At 30.8% G+C, this 24,966-nt stretch overlaps 1 protein-coding gene across 2 annotated transcripts in view; it reads left to right on the top strand.

Moving 5' to 3' along the window:
• Positions 1–680: 680 nt before the first annotated feature.
• The window catches only part of LOC112693348 (lachesin-like), a 142,942-nt gene continuing 118,656 nt past the window's right edge, over positions 681–24,966 (top strand). For both annotated transcript variants that reach the window (XM_025568352.1, XM_025568353.1), the window contains exon 1: positions 681–844. The gene's annotated coding sequence lies outside the window, so the exon portion shown is untranslated. The remainder of the gene's footprint in view (positions 845–24,966) is intronic.

Raw genomic sequence — 24,966 nt, 5'->3', positions numbered from 1 at the left:
CACAATAGACTGCTAATATTTAAAGCTTGATGAATTTTAGGAAAAATTATAATAACATTTAAAACCAGAATTTATTAATTTTAGATAAACGCACCACGGAAACGAATCTAAAAACGGTTTTCAAAATTTCCGAAAGATCGTCCGACATTTTCGTCCGGAATTTTGTGGTGGTTTCGACGAGAATTGGTGACGGTTCATGGGGGAGGGATAGTGGTTGCAAAATCCGTGTGCGCTCGGTTGTGCCGCGGAACAATCCGGATCCCGCAGCCGAGTCTTCGTGTACACACGTTGTGTTCGGAAACGTTCGGAACAATTGAGAGACCATACCGGTCTCGTTCCAGAGACCGGCCGAGTGCTATCCGCGGGGCACCGCAAGGGTTGGATGGTCAGTGCGGGTTTGTTCGCCGTATTTATTTTTTTTTCAAAACTCCCACGACCACCCGGCTCGTTTTCCCGTGCGCGAAACACCTGGCCCGCGGATGGCGACGAACGCAACAGGACGGTTCGGCCGTGGGCATCGAAAGACGATGTCGACCCGACGACGGCCGGCGGCGGTTGCGGCCGAATGCGATTCGCGATCGCGTCATGGGTCGGCGGGGAGGAAATGGGCGGCCGCGGAAAACGTTGACGGCGGCGGCCCTCTCGCGCGCGCGACGACAGGCCACCGGGGACCCGATGTGTACCACGCACGCCGCATTCCTTAATCCGGCTCCCGGAGATACGCACCGCAGCCGCTACCGCCGTCGTCGCCGCACAAACACGTTGTCACGTCGTCACGCGCGTTTCCGAACACCACCGGGGCCCACGTACACGTCACGTCGCTACGTACTCACCGAATTACGAAGTAAGTAAAACATTCGTCGTCATCGTGTTAAATATCGTGTCCGAGCAGTCGTCACGTGGTCGTATAACTCAAATGTCAATGCAGTATCCTTGTACATGTGATTAGAGTCTGTCTTCCTCTCGATATTTCTCTCTTTCCTCCTCATATTCATCCATTAATCCGTAATAATCCCGAGGTGGGATGAGAAGAAACCATATGCTATTCGTATGGATTCTTGGTGATTTCCAGTATTCTGCGACGAACGCGCGTTATCGATCCGAAACCTTAAAATCACGTTCGAGAAACGCAATACTGTTGATCTCGCATAGTTTTTGTGTCCATGTGCTTGGATACGATTGAAAATTAAAGCAAATAATGCCTTTAGAAGTTAAGAATAAATATAGATTTCTTATTCCATTCGGAATCTAAACGCAGTTATATATAACGTATTTCTGTTAGATATTCGTAGTTTTTACATGCTCAACAACAAAAAGTCCATAAGAATTATACTTTTCCCAGATCATTATGCCCATATAAATTTTTTTTATTTAAACTTTTTTACAACACTTTTCTTTTAAGCTAAAATTTGATTTCGATAAGGGACATTCGTATTTACATAACGTGCACATATTTTAATAATCATCTACTAGTTAAAACTTAATCTATCCCATTCAGGTATTTTTTGCGTAATTTTACTAAACACGATCATTTTAATTCTTTAATTAATATTAGACTTCATAAATATATTTAATATTGATAAAAAATTGTTTAAATTCTATACGTATTCAAAAATTTCGATTTTTACATGTTATACAATTATGAAAAATGTCCTTCCACAATTATTAAGAATCGTTAACATATCATAAGACTTGTAACTTCCCATGACTCAATCATGATCATTCAAATTTATTTGACGTTAATTTTATTTTATTATTATAAATAAATATTAATTAAATTATATTAAATTATATGGCTATAAAAAATAATAATGTTAATAAATCACCATTTATATCAACTATAGGATAAATCTGATTTTGCATATAAATGCTCGATGACAAAGAGAATGATAGTTTTATATAAATATATTCTTGCATTTTTTTTTAATTTTTAAAGAATATTTAAGGATTTTTATTTTTAGCACTCATAAATATTGCATTTTGGATATTTTTTTAGAAATAAATATAAGTATATATATAACTATATTTATAAAACTATATTGGTTTGTAAGTATAATTTGATTCAGTGCTATTTCATTTTACTGCATACGATTAGTGTATATGATATTTTTGTGATAAAAATAATCATTCGTTCAATTATGATCAAACGTTTTTTTCTGGAAATCATAATTTACATCATCCACGTCATCATTAATACTAGTATTGTATGAATAATTATAAAATAAAATGTAGTTTATTATATAAAGATTATTATATTTTATTCATGGTAAGGTTATCATATAATATTTTAAGGTTCAGAAATAAAACGAACTTCGATTTGGCGCTGTGTTTAAAAGTTTAATTTCTTCATTTATTTGATTTTCATAATATTATTATTGTATTAAAAATCGATTGAAAATTACTACATTCATTTCTTTTTTTAAACACTATTAAATAATGAAATGGAATTAAGATGAAAATCAAGGTTTCTTTGAACTCTATCACTAAGTAATAAGAGCAAAACAAAAAAATAAATAAATAATAATAAAATAAAATAAAGAAAAAAATGATTTATGTTTCAAGTAATTTAATTAATTTTTTTTTAATTCGTTGAAAATATTTAATTGTTGAATTTCATACAAAATATACTATGAATAAAATAAAAATAATTATTAAATTTCAGTACAAAATCTTAACACAATAATAATTTCGTCTTAAACATTTACAAAAATATTGAAGTGTTTAAGACAATGTACAATGGATAATGCGTTTTAAATATGTAATTCCATTAGTACACTTTTAAAAATGAAATTTTTAAAATGTGTAACAATGATTTTTTTTTTTAATAGTATAGAAGAAAACTTATTTAATAATATTAGTAGGAATCAAGTTTATAAAGAAATTTTATGAAAATAATTAGGAAGTAAATATTAATATTTTTACAATTTTCATCATACATTATTCTTCTTAACTATAGGAAAATATTAGACTAATTTTAGTATTTAAACGTACATTTTTTAAATTTTTTTTTATATTTATATAAATTTAAATTTAAATATTTATTTTTATATTTATTTATTGCAGTAGATTGATATATATATATTTATATACAGGTTTTCTTTAAGGTATTTTAGGGCGATCGTATTCGTATATTAATGTGATGATTGATGGGGCCCTCAAATTAATTTTCCTCAGTCCTTAAGAATTCTTCAGACGGAAGTGGTCAAGGTCATATAAGAAATGTATGAATAACGAATAAATAAGCTTCGTAATAATCTAGCCTAAATACTATGAATAATACCTGTGGATTCAAAATTCATAAATTGTTTATGAAAATTGTAAAAATTTTATTATGAGTAGACATTTTTATTTTTTATATTATCTGTACACACACCGTTATCTTTTTGATGGAACATTGTTGTAGTTTAGAAATTTTAATTAGTATATAAAAAAAAAAAAAAAAAAAAAAATAGATAAGAATTAGTTTTGCGAAAAATCATTAGAAATCCCGTTGGATCCATTAGAATAGATGGAGGCATCTGATGGATCCATACATTTTATCTGCTGTGAAAATTCATAGAAGTACACAATGGAAAGCAGCCTGTAATAAAAGGTTCACTTCATTTGGGTGTTACAATTTGAAAATCGAAGAAAATAATTAGTATTATATATATACGGAAAAGGTTTTCGAAGAATAATTTATTGCACTTTAAAAAAACCATCATCACTAATACCGAATTAACCTTATTAATGTAATTTTCTTTAAGTTTTTCGAACAAATTAAGGGATTATAATATCAAAAAAATATTCATGTAGAATATTTTTTTAATTATAATAATTAATATGATTCATGATAATTTGATCATGTTTAGGTAACTATCTATTCAATGTATTTTTCGTTGAGGTACTTATTATAATTTGTAACAATTAGATGGACTTTTTTTGTAACTGTTGATGTTTTAGATTAATTTTATTATCCATATAATCATTTAATACATTATAATCTATTGTCCAAATGGTCTTGGTATTAATTTATCTACGGAAAATAAATTTATTTTTCAACACTAAGTTCACATTATGCTTTTAGCCTTAAATTTAATCATAATATATGTTCGAAGCTGCGCACTATTTTTCAATCAAAGAAAAATTCTCAGCTCATTTTTATAATATATTTGATATACCTATGACAATTAGAATGGTATTCTATAGGACGCAGATGCTGTTGCTTTTGCAAATTTTTTACTACCATACAAATTGACGGCTACAGATTAAAAGTTAAGTAAGTTTTAATTGTGTTGCATGTCAATTCGAATAAAAATTTAAAATGTTGAAGTACAAATTTTGTAACTTTTGAAATTTTTTCTTTTTTTAATTGAAATTTTATTGACCCCATTAATTTTTAAAATTATTTTAACTATTTTACATAAAATTATCAAATGGTTTTAAGGTTGAAGTATATGATTAAATCAATACATTTATTGTGTATTGACAATTTTGTATGTTTAGTTGTTATGAGACTTTTATTGAGACTTTTATAAGAAGTTTGATTATTTTTAAAATCGTATTGGTCATGTCCTACTGGGGTTATTTGATTTGTTATATTTTTAATCCATTTATATAAGATTATATTTAATATGTTTAAGATCATTTTTAACAATTTAGACATAGTATATTTGATAACGGTTTTTCAGTCAGTCTATGAATTTTGTGTGATATTGGTTTTTTAATGTTTTTGTAAATATTCCGAAAATTAAGCAGATTCATTCCACTATTTTAAAATATTTATTTATAGTTAAATATAATACATTTTTTTTTTTAAGTAAAATATTTTTTAATATTTTTTAGAGATCAGAGATTTTGTAAAATGTTTTAAATGTTTTAAAAAAATTAATGAAATCTTATAAATTATAACGAAACGTTATTTTTTGTTAAAATTTTACATTTTTAAGCGAGATTTTCGGTATTTTTTGTGCGATACTGCAATCAATTTTATTACTTTTTGATTATTATGAATTTCATGATCTAGTGATATTACTACTAAAATAAACTAAATGGACATTAACAGAGAATTTTGTTTTGTTTATTATTTGGAAAATTAGATGGTTATTATATACTATTTTTTCATAGATTGTGAGTGAATTATTGTATCATTTTCTTCTCCATGTTTTTGTCTGATAAAATTCTACCAACTCGCCATAATTGTTGCTTCGTATGAATGCAGGGCTACTTCTATCATCTGACTTACTGTACTTTTCTCTTCATCATTTAGTTTTGCTCATCAAACTATTTATCCAATTTCCCATGATCCTGTCCCACGTATATTATACATAAGAAAAGAAATATATCCGTAAGAACTAATTATATATTTTTTAAATACGTATTATTTCAAAAGTATTATAAAAGAAAAATAATATAGAACTTATCAATAATAACACTTTTAATTATGATAATAGAAAAATATAACATTTTTATTATTTATTGATTTTTGGTTGAATTATTTTTCGCACGGATATTACACGGTTCATATAATATGACATTATTTTTAAAAATGTTTGGTTTGAAGATGATTGAGATAAAGTTCTAAAATCATAAACAAATCAAAAAACAACGTACATTAAACCACATTTCAAATTTGCATTTAAACATTAAATATTTATATCAATTATAAATACAATAAATAAAGGGAAAAATATTTGAATTATAATTTTGATTTTCTTTTGAAAAATCATGAAGGAATAACACTATCAGAACTCAGGAAATTATAGAAACAAACACTGTATTAAAATGTATTAATGAGCTTTTTCTGGAAGTGACGGCAGTTGTTAGTTTTGTAAACTATAAAGTTGTATCGGAGATAGTGTTAATGGATGTTATATAGGTAATTAAAAAATAATTGTAAAATTATGTGTATGTTTCGCTTATAATTGTTGGTAGAAATATAATAAAATTATCGTTAGTTTTAAGTGAGATAAAAAAAAAATTATCACATTATTGGGAAAATCATACGTATATGCACAGGTTTTACAATAGTAACTGTAACGTTATGAGGACACGATATAACCTCGTCCGTTTTAGCGATATCGATATTATTATGTAACGTTAATACTTGTACAATTTTACGGAATTGACATAGTCCAAATGCAGATTTGTATCACTAATTATCGCAAATAATTCCGATAAAGTCGTTTTACACCAAACCGATCGTATTAACGTGTCATACGATCGTCGGACAGTCAGACTGTGTAATATATTGTAATATAATAATAATAAGAATACAATAGTTGTGATACGATAAAATAATAATATTTATACTTTTTTGAATTTTTAAGCTAATTGTATATGATGTAAATCTATTTAGTTAGTTTAAAATAAATAATATCCGATCGGATATTTTGAAATATGATTATGAAATATGAATTGTAGTAGAATTAAATTTCTTAATTAGATAGGTTATTACTTTTGATCTTCTAACTTTTGTAATAAGAAAAAAAAAATTCAAGTGTTTATAAATATCACAAACTCCATTAAAATAATTTAAAACTATGAAGTGGATTTAACAAAATAATAGTATCGTTAGTATAGAAATTCGTTGAAGTATACTATTTCGTCGACCATTTTATTTTGCAACATTAAAAATTATTTTTGTGACTTTTCAGTAGTATTCATTTTTTTGGTTTCAAAGAAGATCATATAAAAATCTTTTATGCAATTTTCATGATAAGTAGTATTCAGGTATAAAATGTAACGGATTATTGTGATTTTTATTGTTTGTCAAATGTAATATTTAAACGCATTTTTTTTTTCAAAATTTTTTATCAAACCAAAAATATTTTACTAACATTTTGAAACAAAGCTATGAAAGCATAAATATTTTAATTTTCTACAAATAATTCAAACAATTTTTTTAAATATTGTAAAATCCCTGGAAAATGATGATATAAAGATTCAATGATAATTTCATGTTTTCAAAGGGTTAAGTTAATTATAATTTGAGTTATACAAAAACTATTTTTGTCGTATTCTTATAAATTTTATAAGATTTTCATAACTTTTAAGAAAACTGTTGAGAAATTCAAAAAATTACGTCCCAAAAGTATCAAATATGCCTATCATTTATTTTTTTATTTGGTGATTATTGAAACATTCCCGGTTAAATTAGCATACACAATATAAAAAAACAAAACAATCATGGTATTACCAATACATTTCTCGTTTCATTACTTAGAATCTAAAATTATCATTATTATTGTTTGTTGATTTTGCGGTCAACGCATGTGTCGACAACACCGGTTATTAAACATTCAACACTGATTTATATCTGATTATATCTGATTTGATATTTGATCGTAGAAGAAGAGTTTTTAAAAAACTTACCAAAGTTGTGCAAAAGCGTATTTCTACAACTCGGTATTATATTATAATAAAACGGAAAATGGATGGAACAAATAGCTTTTGAAAACATCACGAATAGACGTTGAAAACGTAAACTGAACTATTATTATACGTAAGTGATCAACTGCATACATACATACGGAATGAATATATTAAGCATTTTATTGTTTTAGAAAGAAAAAATAATTAAATACAAAATTAATAAATAAATAAACTATTTGTTTATTTATATATGTTATTGATGTAGGAGTTGTAAGACTTCGGCCTTATTCAGGGCTTACTTATCACCCACAAATCAAGGGGAACACTAAATTTGTGACCCACAAGCCGTACTACGTGATGCCCCATAAAGACAAGTCGGTAGATCTTTTGGGGATTATACATGCATAGATCAATGAAGATCTAAGATTTAATAAAATAATTTAAAAGGGAAAAAAGTTACAATTTAAGTTAAATAATAATAAGAGTAAGGAGTTTGGGGTAATTAGGTGTTCTATTCTACAAGTAAATAAGAAGAAGTTTAAATAATAATAATATAGGTTCAATAGAAATTTAAACAATAATAATTTGGGGGAATATTATGCGTTACAAAAGCACAACGATGACCACTGATGATTTGAGCTGTTAAATCGGTGGCTTCACCCGCTACGGGGTCCATGTCGAGACGTCTAGCCCATCATGATGATACATGGACAACAATTGCAAATATTGGAAATCAAGTCTAGTATACGAGTGAACCGATAGTAGAGACCACGAGGTTATGATATGCTGTTGCCTTACAAAGTCTGACCAATGTGACCGTCGCAAAACATTAGCATCAGCCAGCGGTTACTTGAAGAAAAAAAAAGAAAACTTCGTCAGGGGCGTTGGTCTACTGGTTGTTGAAAAGAGATTTGTACGTAGTAGGGCAGGTCATTGCCGGTATGTGATAAACTTTTATATAATATTACAATAGAGAGTACAGCTTGTACTGCGGTATGACAGCCTTGACGACAATCGACGAAATGGCGACGTTCGCCCTTGAACCAAGATTTGAGTGATCGAGCACAGCCGGATAAAGGGGGTGTATTATTACATTATATTGTCGTTGTTTATCATATTGATACTTGTACCACGCGTTAGTATCATAATAAGACAAATAATATTTTTGATAAATAAGCCTAAAGTTCTGTGACGTTACAGAGTATTAATAGATTACTAATTTTTAATTTTTTATTAACTTTTTTATTAACTAAATATTAACCATTATGGAGTACATCATCGTGGCTATAAATATTGAAGAAACTTCGGGCAAAATTCGATCGTGAAACATAACTCTCTACATATTATATTATATAGTCGTGGGTGCGGTAGATTTGTACAAGCGACTTACTTGAAAAAAAAACAAAAACCCCAAGCGCATGCAGTATTTTATCAATCGGATGGAAATACGTCAAGAGAAACACGTACAAAGCATATCTATTTCTATACAGACGCGCTTGTATATAATAAACGCGCGGGCGCTTTCGAGAACGTATGTGTATGTGTGTGTGTGTGTGTGTGTGTGTGTGTATTCATATTTTATTTTGATAAAGCAAGTTGTAGAACAATCGTCCATAACCCGTTCAGTAGGATTTTTCCTCTTCTCGTAAACCAATGTGTACCCTTTGAGATAACAAGATTGGTCCTTTGCTACGCTTTCCTGTAACGAGAACATTCCCTGGAGAACGTTTTACCAGCGTATTACATGTATTTCGACGAATATCTCGCGCACAGAGCCGTAATGTTCTATTATCAATCAACATTTGTATGTTATTGCTATTCGGAACAAAGTCCGTGGAAAATTGTCCGCGATCAAACGATGTTCAAATATCATTCGAACCGTTTTATGATGCGAACGATGTACGATATCGTACGCAACGCATACAGTTTACGGAAAATTATTACGGTAATTATGTTTCCAAAAGTAATAACAATCAATGCAATAAACTGCAGTATAGATTTGTTTAAAAATGAATAATAACGCGCTGTGGATCAAACAAAAAAAATTTAAAAAATTAATAAATAAAATAAAAATATAATAATAATAACAATAATAATAATAATAATAATAATAATAATAGTAATAATAATAATAATAATAATAATAATAATAATAATAATAATAATAATAATAATAATAATAAATATAACAATTATAATAATATAATAAATCGATACACAATAACTTTTATATCCGTTGAAAAACGTACGCCAAAAGTTATTATTAAATGAATGGGTTATAAATTTTGATTAAACACTGTCCACGTTAATCTATTAATATTATTTTTTCTTTTGGCTTTATTTGCCGTTCCGTTTTAAATCACAAGTCATGTGTGCATTAGAGAGGAATACGCATATTTAAATCGCTCAAATATATTGGATTCGATTGTTTTATACGAATATTCACTATTTGAATACATTTCCAACGAAAAACGCAAATACCGACGAGCCTAATGATTCACCCGCTACTGCCCATTATTATAATGTTATATTAATCCGATAAACGTGTTGTTGAATTATATCGGTGTTTTCAAAAATGTACAAATAATTTGGTGAATGTTGTGGATGTATATTGATAAACAATACTACATGTTAACATAAAATAACATATTTTACAAAGGGACAATAGAATGTGAGTTCTATGGTTAACGTTATACTTAAAACGTTAAAACCTAAAAACAATGCAGAGGAATGGAAAAAAAACAAGAAGGTATCTTCCGACCCAAGAAAATGTGTTTCATGGAACATTCAGTACATATTTACTGGTTGGTACTCACAAGTTTGATCATTGAAAAATAACTTTTTTTTGTAAAATCGATACATTCCGATTTTTCTCTCGGAGTTTAAAATAATTTTAACATGACGGTAAACGAATATTGAAATATTTATCAAGTTCACGGCTTAAATTATACTGCACTGGTGGCGTATTTTGTATGGTCGTATCCAGTGCTCAAAGTGGGGGGGGGTACGGAGGGATGGAATCCATCTACTTTTTTGTATTTACAGTTTTCATCCCCCTACTTATTTTGTCTAGAATAACCCATTCCTCCTAAGAATTGTATTTTAAAATGATATACTTATCATGTTTATATTTATATAAGACATTTTTTTTTTTTTTAGTGAAAATAATTGTTTTTAACATTCAGGCCCAAGCGCCCGGCTTATTATGTTGTTTAGTATAAGCCCTTTTGCAACTCGTATTATATCCGTGTTTAGAGCCACGGACTAAGATAATATACTTTATATAAACTAAAAAAAAAAAAATATATTTTAGGTACATAAGGTGTGAAGAATGTTATGATGATATCAGGAAATCTGAATTATAAGACATCCCTCCACTTAACTTGAGCCATTTCGACCATTGGTCGTATCAAATACAAATGATTACAAAAGGTTGTATATAAAGAAACACAAGTTTTTGATTAAATGTATATTTTTTAGTAATTTTCAATAAACATCGGTATACTACAACATTTTTTTTTTTTTTTTTTTTTTTATCTCGATAGGAAGGAATGTATTGATTTTACAATGTCTATATTATTTTTTATTTTTATTTCTTTATAAATTATTTGTTTAATATTTACTACTCTATGGATTCGTTTATTTTAAGTGATAACTGGATTTGCATATAACATTTGTATATTTTATATTCTACTAGAATATGGCCATAGCGTAGTATAGTTTTTGTATACTTCAAGAATACAGTATATATTTTCTATTCTTGTGGTTATTTTTTTATATTATGAGCATAATTATTTATCTTAACCAAATCAAATTGTTATTAGCAATGATGCGGTCGTATTTCATCCGATCGTTTGATTATTGCCTTACCACATACTCATACTTCAAGGCGTTCAAGACGTCAAACTATTTCCATTGATTTTTATGTGATTTTATTGATATACATAATTGATTATTTTACAAGTAATTTAAATACTTCATAAAACATTCAAAAAACTAAAAAAATTTGATTATTTCAAAAAATGCTTAAATTTATAAATATTAATTCAATGTATTATTTAAAAAAAAAAAAAAATGTTTATTCATTTGTTTACAAACATTTAATTTTTTATATTGTACATATTATAAAAGTTTTATTGTAAATTTGAGGGCATATTTCTGTATTTTGTACCAGACTGATTACGTATTTTATTCCAGAATTGATCACTATGATTAGATATATTTATGATATTGTTACGAAAAAAAAAAAAGTCTATTTCCAATAATAATAATTTTATTTCAGATTGACTGTAATAATAAATGTAAGCTCCATATTTCCAATACCAAATTAGTTGGGTAGTTAACATTGTTCCGTCAAATATTATTTGATTAGCAAATAAACATCATATTTGCCACGCTAATCACGTTACTATGAGTGATATGATTTTATATATTATTTATGAACTTTTTATCGAATTGAAAATCGTCAGTTGCTTCGGCTTGTGTGCCAAACGATTGAAACCCATACTCGCGTTGCTGAGTATGACGTTTGACAATATTTCAATACGAACAAAATCTAAACTTGTCCCTTTTAATTAATTTATCCTACCCAAACTTATTGCCCGACCCTTATGTTACGAAAACACCACCTATATGTTAAAAGCCTGTGTTGTCCATACTCGCTGCGCACCGGTTTCGTTCACGTCTCTATCGAAAATACCGCATTTTCATAAAAATACATTTATTTTTTATTTACATACATTTAATGCATTACACATACATATAATATTTCATACTGTTTATATTGTCCACTTAAACATGATGTATTATATCCATGTACATACGTATGTGATTGTGTACATTTATAATTGTGTTTCGACTGTGAGTGGTAACAGAATCGTATTTGTCTGTTTACATGTTTCAATGAAAAATTCCCGCCGCTGTTTTGTTATATTCTTGTTTTTATTGGCATTTTCTCGATAACATTGCATTTTATAAGTCTAGATTGCGGCCATAAAACCATAGGATATGTGTTTAATGTTCATGGCGAGAACGTGTTGAGTTTATTTGTACAGATTAAACGAATATTGTCGTTTGCAATAAAATCGTTTTAAAACATGTTTGATGAATTTTAGTGCATTTCTCTAAATGCTAAATTTATCGGGTGCGAAAAAAGTCCTTAGGGTCTACCACCAATAGATTATTGGCTTAATGGGACCCTCTGAACATTTTTTTTCTTCATCCGCTTAGTGTTTATATTTTGTAAGTGCAATATAATAATTTAAGTAGAATACCACGTAATAAAATCAACTTAGCCTAAAGATTTTGATATTTTGTTTTTCATCAAAAGTAATTCAATTCTGTAACCTATTACATATAATTTGATTTTAAATATATTGATGAAATTTTTCTTACTACTAACGCTCAGACAATTTTCAAATGTTAATATTGAAAATTTCCCCAGGGGAAACACATTCACTGTGTTGCGGGTTTAGCGAACCCGGGGTCTCGAGCTCCTCCTCTTCAATGTATGGAAAGTTGATTGTAGAGCTAACAACTCTACACTGTAAAAAAATTGTTGTTAAGAAACTATCAATAAAGCCTCGGACTAGAGAAACGGATAACCAAAATGGAAAAAGAAAACGGAAAAACAAGAAGATTAAGATCGTGACTTGGAACACCTTAAGCTTATATCGTGCCAATGCATGTCAGAATCTAACAGAAATGTTGAGTCAGTATACAGTATCAATTACGGCACTTGATGGACAGGCGAAGGACAGATAAAGATTAACAATTATATTATTTACTACAAAGGAATGAATAATATAGATCATTTCGGAACGGGTTTTGAAGTTCATAAAAACTATGAATCTTGTGTACGTGAGTTGAACCCAATATCCGAACAAATTTGAACAATATGAGTAAGAACTAAGCCTAAAAAGATATGCTTAATTAATATACATGCACTAGTGGAAATTAGTGATGAAGTAGATAAAGATTAAAAATGAAGCTCGCCAAAAATCTCTTCAATTTAAAATACCGTTTAGCGAAGAAAATTATGAAGCAGAACGGAAAGCATGTAAACGGAGAAAGAAACACGGAGAAAGAAAAAAGAAACTACATGAATGAACTTTTACGTGAGACAGAACAAGACCACACACAAAACTATAATAATACATTTAAACAATGCTTGGTCATTTATTTAAAATCACTACTTTTCTCTCTGTTCGTTTAAATGTAATTTTGATAAGTTCTATGAAAATTAATAATTTTTAAGATTGATATCTCGTGATGGATAAAATTTGTACACCTGTTTGGATTTGACAAGTGGTAGGGTCGTAAACAATATGAGTACCTACTTTAAATGAGACTCAAGTAGGAATGGGGATGGAGCCCAATAAGTGACATCACTAGAATTCTGTACATCCACCACTTGTGATAGGATTTATGTATAAACATATTTTGTACGAGTATATTACGGAATATTCAAAGGTACGATTATAATTCACGCTGGATAATTTCAAAATATTTGTTTTTAACAAAAATCTAACTGAATTCGACACAAAATTTGGTACCGTAAATAATACAATTGTATTCAATACAATTTAATAAATTATTACTATAAATATTGAAGTTATACTAATACAAACATAGTTATACACATTTTTAAAAATAAACTAGGGCATATATTTTCGGGTCGTAAATGCTGAAAAAAAAATTAATTTATAATTAATTTCATAGGAAATGTTATTTGTTAATGGTATTAAAGTTGTCAAAAAATATTATTATATTATATTATATAATATTATTATATTATTAAACTATTGATTATCATGCGAGTATGAAACATTTTTTTTTTTATATATAGTTTTTTTTCCAATACGAGTAAATAAGTTTGAAGAAGCTTGGCTACTATAATACCATGATTAATGTTGTACAATACAATTTGTACAAATAATAGTTATGAAATGATAAATAAAGAAATAAAAAATGCATCAATGATGATAATGTCCACACATGCAGCCGGAGAAGGGACATTATCGAAAGTTAGTCAAGTGTTTACAGTCGGTACTGTCATTTTCATAGCGGTTTAATTTACCGGTTAACCTGAACGAGGCACTAGAAGTGCCGTATAACAAGTGCACTTGGTATGCGTTTTACAGAATATATAATTCGGTTAAGTACCTCCCCGGTCGCCAGCGTCCTGTCAAGGACAGCCCCCTATTCCGGAAACACAAAAGTTTGAAAAATGTCCCGAGAGTGAAGAAAAAAAGAAAAAAAAAGGTCGACCCCTTTGATTAGGTATTTATATGGCACTTATTGTCCTATACATTTGACCCGAAAAGAGTGCTTAATTGTTTCACCGTCGTCGTGGGTATATTTTTGATTTTGGGAAATCCATTCATCCACGACAAAGTAATTGTTTCGCCAATACCAAAAAGTCGACATGGTAGCGACGGAAGTGGCAGAAACATTAACAGAAATGGTTTTTTATTTGTTTACATTTTTTATTTTAGCACTTTTTTTCTTCCATTATTTCCATCATTAACATTAGACATGGACACTAATAATATCCGACTCAGACTGTCACGACTCTGTAAATAACAAACGTCTGAATGCTCAAAAGCGTTGACGGTTTTTTAAAAATATTTCTCTAGTACCGTGTCTGTTAAAATAATGTAGCATATTAAGTTATGACATTTCAATACGAGCAAACTATACACATACATGGTATTTTTGAAATTCCAATGAAATAAATCAAAAAATAAGAAGACAAGTATATATCTGATAAAGTTACCAGTGACCATTTAATAATTAAAATATCAAAATGAACCCAAGAAATAGTTTACATTCAGTTCTCCTAACATTTCTAAGTCATCCAAGCAATGCATTCGTTTCTTATAATGCTTCACCGTTCCATTGGTACTACAATTATACGTATACCGTTGACTTAAATCGATTTAAAGCGTGAGACCAACGAAAATAAATCGTAAAAAACCGAATTTTTTTAGGTATGAGTACATTTTTTTAGATTATAATTTTTTGGTTCTTTTGATTATATGATTCATTTCATGCATCAAAACTTTAAAATTACAGTACTAAAGCATATTTTATGTACCATAATTATAACATCTAAAGTATTCGATTTTTGGAAGTATATTTTTTTTGGAGATTTCAGTTTATTATATGATTATATAAACATTAAAAATAATGCTATGTATATTACACTGAAATAAAACGTGCTTGATTCAGAGAAACATTGAATTTTTGATACGCGATATCATTTCTAAGACTATTTTAAAAAAACCGACTTCTGAATACCGCTTGACGGGTTTTTCATTATTTAACTGAATGGGTTTTATTTTCTTTGACGTCTTGCAGATAAATTCACAGCTAAAACTCCAATTATCCAAGTGTTATTATCATCGTATTAACCGTGGGCGTAACCTGTTTTACACCATTACCAATAACCATAACGTACGAGTAATAGACCATATAACGTACTTATGTGTCGCCATAATTTATATATTGTATTATCCCAATATATGTTATTTGTGTACTATATAGTGTTTTAGTCGGTTAACGCGTTATACGAAGGAGATTACGTAGCAGTGGTTTTTCTTCATCCGTCGGCGCGCAATCGTTTACCGAACATAGTTTTATGATCGAATTATGTGGATTTTTTTTTTTTTTTTTGATGTTCGAGATCATTGCCGAAATAATGTATTTTATGCAGAATATATCGTGTTTTATTTTATTTTTTACCTTAAATTTATTTATACGCATGCGATGTTTATGTTTCTATAGTCTTATAAATGCGTACGTTCTACGTATATATATATATATATATATATATATATATATATATATCGACGTTCTCGTATTGTGACTGTTGACACTTATATTTACCTTTTCCCATACCGTTATAGTATAATGTTTACGATAAAAAGTTTTGGCACTTCAGATGATCTTTAAAAAAATAACATATGTATATATGTCGTTATTGTCCCGTTTCATTTGCCAAGGATTTCCAAGAAAATGTACAAGCCACATATTTTTGTATGCTAAATGTCACTTAATAATATTATAAGTATTTATAACCATTTCCGACTGTTGAGGTATAAAACGACCGTAAGAATGATAATAATTCCTAATACGTATACAAAAGTGGTCGTTAACTGCAAATATAATAGGTCTGCAATAGCAGTAGTATATACGCGTACAGAAAATCTTCTCTTTTCGGCAATTATTTATATTTTCACGATTCACTTGTGCGGTGTAAATCTGGATTTTCAGTTTGAAACATGTTTTGATGTGATTATAAAATACGGTACGTAATCAAATACACTCCGTTTGGACTTGGTATTATTGATCATCATGTTTTACAGCAAAATATGGGTTTTGACTATGCGGAAAAATTAATTATAATGGATTTCAGTATAAAAATGTTAAGAAACAATAATAAGAATATAAAATAGAATAAAGTAAAACACGAGAGGATTAATATAAATACACATAATTATTCGTGTTGAAAATCGATAGTGTTTAAAGTTGAAAAAACACAAAAAGTATATTTCAGCATGTTAATGAGTTATTCGAGTTTAACGAAAGAGTTCTCAACACAGATTCGAGTTACTAAATACAATATTAAATTTAAACGATCGCGTATAAAGTATTATAATACTATTGAAACTTGACTAGTCAATTGACATTTTCAATAAATCGAGGGAAAATGTATCGAAAGCAATGTCTTACACACGCGATTCATTTGATAATTCGAATCACTCACCCTCACCGCCGACCCCTTCGACTTCGGACTATCAAGATTCTACTCGATGAAATGTGTTATATCGTCCTTTATCAACGAATACGTTCTGAACACGCCACCGACCAAGGTATAATCAGTCGCGTAATATCAGCAGTTCTTCAGCTTAGCTCCGCGAGAGTAATCTAGAGGCTGCTCTGTAGACATCTAAATTAAATCAAGTTCAAATATTATCATTAGAAAAATTGTTTCATTTATATAGATTATATATAATAATACAGAAAAAGACATGTGGATTCTACTTTTTTCAATATTATAGTTCACAATAAAATTTATATGAAATAGTCTAATGTTAATGGTAAATTTATTTTTTCCTAAATTAAATATTTTGTATACACATATTATACATGAATGAATTAAAATGGGAATTATTGGTACATCATGTTATAGCAGTTCTGATTAGAAATATCTGGTTTACGGGGTTCCGTGGGTTATTTTTTTAGTATTTTAAGGGCTTCACAAACAAAAAAAGTTTGAGAACCAATGGATTATATCTATGTTTGCGTCGTCTTATAATTTGTGTTATTTACATAACGTAGTTGTTAGGGGATGGGGTAAACTTGGGTAAATACGTGGTAGCGGACAGTAGAAGAAGTAGTAGTTGTAATGACAACTGCGGTGAAGGTGGCAGTAGGCGTTTTAATACTAAATTGTATATAGTCAATGTTGTAATAATTAATGATGTCGATAGGTGCGAGCATTAAAGACGTCTAGCGGTGATATTATAATAATATTGTTGTATGGCATCAGCTGTTAATTATTCAAGGATAACGCCGTGGTCTATTCATACGTTTGTGTGAACAACAGTGATTCAATAATGATATATTCGTTATCGGGATCGAAACGTTTTAACGTGACCTACATACATATTGGGGGACTTGTGTATTAGTCGTTAAATACATAATATAATATGATATTATTCGTCACGGACGATTGCGGATTATAATAATAATAAAAAATAAAAAAACAAGGAAAACCGATAGTACGTGACTTAAAAACATAATGATCGCAGAAAACAATTGATTAGTAATATAAAAATCGTTATGAAATGTTACATTTTTCAATAATAATAATAATTGTGCATTAATCTGTTTATTTATTTTTGCATTTTTTCACTCCTCTTCCAGGAGACAAGATAAAATTAAAAACCATAGTAGTGCACGCACACGCGCGCTTTATTTATCATGCATTTATAACGTTTTTCAGCATGACATGAATTATATGCCTGTAAATATTATAATATCGTGTACGCATAGTCGATGACCGAAAATGTCGAACTTCCGTCTGATCGTCGACATCAGTTAAACAGTCGTTATATAATATGGTCGACAAAAACTCTGGTCGATTCCAGCCTTCCAATGTTCTACACTCGTTGAACGTGAATCACATCGATATTGTTATACATATATACAATGTATACATGAAAAGGCCTTTCTTCATCGATAACTTATAGTTTCTGTTGCCCAACTCCCATTCCGTGTGACTCTCTCCTACCTCCCAACGGTATCGTACAACATACTCGTACGATTTCATTCTCTTCATGTATTATTTTTAATTTATTTTTGAATAATGCTGCTAATTTACGTGACCCGGAAATATGCGTACGTTATGCGAGTGGAATAACGCGTGTATACAAATATTTAAAATATTTATATTTCTTATGTCGTATTGCTAATGAACATGCACAGTTGGGACTTAGCATACTTAAACGAGTCACACGTATATCATTATATCGATTTTAAAATAATTAAGATCAATAAATATGTTTGTATATTATTTTTCTTTTAATGCGATCGTCAGAAAAAATTGAAAACAAATTGGTAAAAATCTAACCGGATCAAGAGTGGTGAATTATTGGCGACAATTGTTAGTGACGAGAATAAACAAAATTTAAATTAATAACGTTGACATCAAAGCCTTTTGGCTTTTGGATTCACCTAAAATGCGCTTTTCCGTACGCTTAAAACATTTAACTTTAACAATAATCAAAATTTACTAAACCTAAGAACTCTAAATCTACAAAACTTTTATAATGGTATTGTAGAACTATAATCTCTAATTTGAGTGTAATACAAAAATATTAATTTAGACTAAATTCAATCATAAGCCTACGTAAAATCTCTAACGTCCCATCTTATAATTCTACTTTAACTTTCCATTCAGATTAAACAATGAAAACCATTTACAAATAATCTATTACCTATTAAAAATTATACTACTCAAAACTATTTTTCCATTCTAATTCTATTACATCGAACCTAGACACATTAAAAATTTCTGTAAATCCACTAAAACGACTAAAAAAAAAAACCGGCATAGACATTTTTTTAATTCAATTGAAATGTAAATTATAAAAAAAACGAAACAATAGGTAATGTCACCATAGTGATGTGGTTTTTCCTATTACGTTGTTATATGTTCTTTCTTTCTATTAACACATACTTTTATTATACCCTAGGTCACAGATCGTAAGGACCATATGAAAATAAATTGAAATAAAAATATATTTTCGTTGAAAAACAGTATCAATTCGCTTAACGCTAATATCCTCGTATTTTAACGGTTAACGCATACAGTGTGATTTTCTTGTGAGTTCTTACACCGATTTATGTCCGTTTTCTAGGAGTGCGTTTTTTAAAGGATGAAATCATTCGATTTATTCCCGAAAATGTCTTCATACTTCAACTCAACTATTTATGATTTGAACTATCAGAAAACTTATTCGTCCATGCTCATTGATGGCGGATGACCTGAATACGGCTTTTCCTTTATAGCTTGACGTTAAATTTCGGAAAACTGACTCGTATGGTTTACTATCACATACCTGTACTTCGACGACCGTAACAGGCCGCGCTTAAGTATTTCTAAAGCAATCAAGACTGAACAATGTGTGTTTAATTCCATACACAAACGCATAGTTGTCGCATTTAGAAGTTGAATCCCGAATTTCTTTCGGTGCACACAGCGGGGATGAAAACCGACAAAGCATTTCCTAGATGCGCGTACATTTCCCGTACAAGACGTACATAGTTTTTAGGTTACACGTGCACATAGCACTGTGTGCTTGCATTTTTCGCACAACAACGTTACGACGGGTGTACAGAGACTATTCGGCATCCGCGACGATCGTTTCAGTAGGTAAAACGATGAGAACAAAGTTGATTGAAGAATGTAGTGCAATGCACATTGTAGTTATCATCGGCGGAGTACGCTCAAAAGAACCGGCAAAGACGTGCTGTTTCTACTACAACACAACTTTACTACGTACACCACTCTATCGCTATCGCAGCCGTTTTATCAACCTGTCTCTTTGTGCTCGAGCCCAACCGCTGTTTTGTCATGTGCGGGTTCACGAGTGAGCTTGTGCGTGCGGGTGTGTTTACGTGTAGTATGTGTATATGTGTAGGTATTCGTATGTGTACGTATGTGCGCGCGCGCGTGTGTGTGTGTGTGTGTGTGTATGTGTGTGTGTGTGTGTGTGTGTGTGTATGTGTGTGTGTGTGTGTATGTGCACATGCGCCCGCGCACGTGTGCGTTTACCTTTTTCGACTGTGGCGGCGAGGGCTCGCATACCATTCGTCCTACACCGCCTGCATGTTGCTGTAGTATAGCCGTCATCTGAAGAATTCGCGCTCATTACTCTCTCGAGAATTATGTATTTCGGGCTTTAAACAACGATGAAACTCAGACGGAATGCGAAATGACCGGCTTTGGAGGATTTTGAATAATTTACACATACGCAAAGAAACACATACACTCAACCATTGACGCTCACACGTGTTTTTACCTGGAAATGACGTAATAATAATAATAATAATAATAATAATAATAATAATAGTAATATAAGGTATACTAAAAAGTATAAAGTATAAAGGTATACTTAGTATACTAAGGTGAAGGTATACACTACATTATTTTTTTATTGTACAAACCCTGCACGCGCTACCTTTCGTACTCACACACCATTGTATAATCTTGTGCTACAAGTGTGGTAAATCGCAGCGTATACGTCCAGTCGTAGCGTTCTCTCACCGTCGATATCGAATTTTGGAATCAAATCAAAACAATCATATTATCGACCGAACGACGAATGCTTCGATTTTACCGGACATGATAACACTTCACATAGCACGTACACATTATATTCTTAACAATACGGTAAAAACGGTCATTTTACTATACAATGACGAACGATATGCTTTTATTGGGGGTGCTAAAATTTATATTCGCATAATATATGGTTGTTACAACGATCTATTGTACACAATCGTTGAATATTATAATAGTCAATATCAGTGTAAAAATAATCAATAATATATTCATTCAATTTTAAAACTGTGATGATTTTTTTTTTGTGGAGAATCTCATCTCTATTCACGTTTACGGTAAATGTCTTAATTTTTATAGGAAATATCGTACGTATGTTTAAACACTATTTGTATAACAATGGTGAAAACTACGAATTGATAATAGTCGAAATGTTAATATACTGTACCGTCTGATTTGACATGTATCACCGATGTCACCGATAAATACGTTTCGGTTAACGTATCGGCCACCTCGGGCAGGACTATTTTTTGGTAAACATAAGGCCATTGCCAGGAAAAAGTTTTTTTTTTTTTGGGGGGATCGAAGTTAAGGACATGAACATAATTATTAGGTACCTATTTATTTAAAAACACATATTAAACTTCAGGAAATAGTACTTTATAAATAACATTAAATCATATTAATCTACATTGTTATTAGTAATTATAATTTATATAATATAATATAATAAAAATAATATAATGACAATATAATTATGTTTCAAATGTAATTTTATATTGTACGCCTGGGCGTGTGTAAATTGTGTCAGATTGTGGGCACTTTCGGTATGATTTTTCAAGTCAAACAGATTTAACAGGCATTCGTACAATTGTATAAAAGTCACCATCGTTTATCGTACTCAGATATTTTTAAACATTCAAAATCTGAAGCTTTCAAAAATCCAGCATTTATTATCTGGTCATGAGTGTAACAGTAAATATGAAACTTTTGGATGGGATCCGAACTCCGTCGCCGTTTTGGCTACGGCCTTGGGTATGTGCCGTAAACACTGCACGGTGGGTCACATGAACAACGAGTTGAATGGAATCGCGACATCGGAACGCCAACCTTAGACCGAATCGGACGATTAGATTTGCAAGCGAAGGACGTAAGGCGTAGGAATAAATCTCGATGACCACCGTGTGTTGTACGTGCGCATGATAACAGATTTATTGACGTTCGCCATTTCGGAATAAACTCGGGCATCGGTTAGCGTGTACTGTGTGTACACCCAAGTACGACTCCCGAGTGTATAACGAGTCTACACGATAAGTACGGATCTGAAAACACTGTTTTATTGATAAAACATTTAACACCGAGACGATGGTGGCACCCCGGGGAATACCCGTTATTCCTGTTATTCAGAATAAATTCATATAAATAAACACATTATGTGACTGCAATATGTGTAATAGTAGTTACCGTAAAGTACCGCTTTTAATTTGAGGGGAAAAAAGAGCAGTAAAATATCGACACTTAAAACCAATCTGTCCGGGTGGTAACAGTGTGGTGTGGTGGAAGCGTCGCCGTCTTGAGTTTGGGTTTAACTCAACTAGTCTACCTCTTTCCTACTCCTTCCCATTCGAGAATGTCCCTTAGAAAGTTTCACCGGCAGCTTCACGAAACTTCCGAAAGAAATCGAATTGACGTCACGTTTCGTTTCAATTACCTTAGTGGTATGCCAGCATCACCGAAGTTATATTCAATGCACCGCATCCTCTTCACGCAAACCCCGATCCATCGATTTGACATTATTATATAGTTATACTGTTATCAATATCATTATTATTGTTGGACTATATTGAAGTGTTGGGCTAAGTTTTATTTCGGCAGACGATTAATTTTTATTTTATTAAATCTTAATCATCCCTGGTTGGCATTATTTCTGGTATTTAATCAGTGTAAATGGCGCCCAAGACATATTTTTTAAATGTAGCAAAATATTGTTACATCCATCTTCATCCCAATAATTTTATTATTTTATTTTTTATTATAGTTATCACATGAATAATGTCACAGAAACAATATGAAGGAAGAATAATGCAATATTATCGTTATTAATATTGACAGTAACAATAGTTAATATGTTTCAAGTTTATTTTTTTTCGTTAACATGTTATAGTACTCACCCACCCCTTATTTTCTAGGTGTAGTGGCAGCTGTAGCTGGTATGTGGTTCAGTGTTGCATTGCATTTACATATTACATTGCACTGTATTTTTTATATTGTAGCATTTCTCTAAGTTATAAAGTTGGCATTTTTGTTTTAATAAATATGAGTACGAAATCGTAGTATTGGTATTTAACAATAATTAGTTATTTTCTAAAATTAATTCACACAATTCAATTTCATTAAATAACAAAATTAATTTAAATCAATTCGTTGAAAAGTGGAAAAATAATTAACATTTTAAAATACTTGATCTCATATAAACGAAATATCAGTTTAAAACTTAGGCCATATTCTAACTTCGTCGATTAATTCGTCAATTATTAATTATTATTTCTAGACTACCATAAACCAATCAATACCGTGTTGAAATTTTCCCAAGAAATTAAACCAATAACGTCACAGAACAACAAAATAAGGTCGTAAAGCGTTTATTTTGTAGCGGCAATTACAAATAATGACAACGTATGAAACGATTAAAGTCAACGATAATCAATAAGCCCAAACAATTAAATTTAAATTGGCTGGATTTTAAGCGAGTGGACGTTATTTTAATTCGTGAACTCAATTTGGGTCTAAGCGAATCATCATTGATGCTCGGGAGTATATAAAATGTGCCCCATCGGCTATCGTATAAAAAAAAAAACAGTTAATCTCTCATTTTTTATGTTTTATTTTAATTTTGGTAACCAATTAGATACAGCCCTATTCGCACCATTTGTTACGAGTTGTACAAACTTAAAACTGTTGAGCATCTATGCGTCTAAAAATATTAATTTATTGCTCAATTAATATTGTCGACCTGCACGATCCGGTTTTCATTGGGAACATGCGTTTTTTCTAACTTTTTCGGGCACTATAGTCTCACGTTTTTGTATCATCATGATGAGTTATGAGTTTATTAGAATATATTTTTCGTAGTGTTGCTTGGGTAATCGATTATGTTTCGCGTTTTGTTTTATTTAGTTCTTCTGTGTGCTTCCGCGAATCCGCTCGACGAATTTTCACAGACTTGTACGGGTCACCCTTCGGCCGTAGGGTTGTGCTCATCTCGTGTCCACCGACGCAGATTAAACGCGCGCGGAAACGGATCGGTACTGTGCGCCGTTTGCATGTGTGCGTAAGAAAATACGTAGGTAAACGCATGTGTTGTGCGCGCGTTTATCCCGGACGTCACGTCAATTGACAGGTATAAATCCGTAAAAGATATGATGGTTGATTAAGCAAATCAGACAAATCGGATGGGACGCGGCAGAACGCTGCCGTCCGCGTGCACTAAACCATCGGATGGACTTAATGAGCGTGTGCGCCCGCATTAACCCGTCGCACATTTATTACCGCTGCTGCCGCACGGCCAACAAACGCCGAATCGCGCTCGCGACTTTAACGCCCTCTCCTCGCCCGTGGTACTTTGCTTACCCGTCCATCCCCCGTCGGTCACCAATCGCACTGTTGGTCTACCATATGTACTGCTCTATTTTCCCCTCATCACCATCACCTATCACTTCCAGCTCCGCCAACAACCTTTGGGCCCGAACAATCGGTGTACA

Source organism: Sipha flava, unplaced genomic scaffold (assembly GCF_003268045.1).
Source record: "Sipha flava isolate LNK unplaced genomic scaffold, YSA_version1 85_pilon_pilon, whole genome shotgun sequence".
In the NCBI taxonomy this organism is placed as follows: Eukaryota; Metazoa; Arthropoda; class Insecta; order Hemiptera; family Aphididae; genus Sipha; species Sipha flava.
The sequence above is the reverse complement of the archived record's forward strand: the minus strand, read 5'-3'. Positions and strand labels throughout refer to the sequence as shown.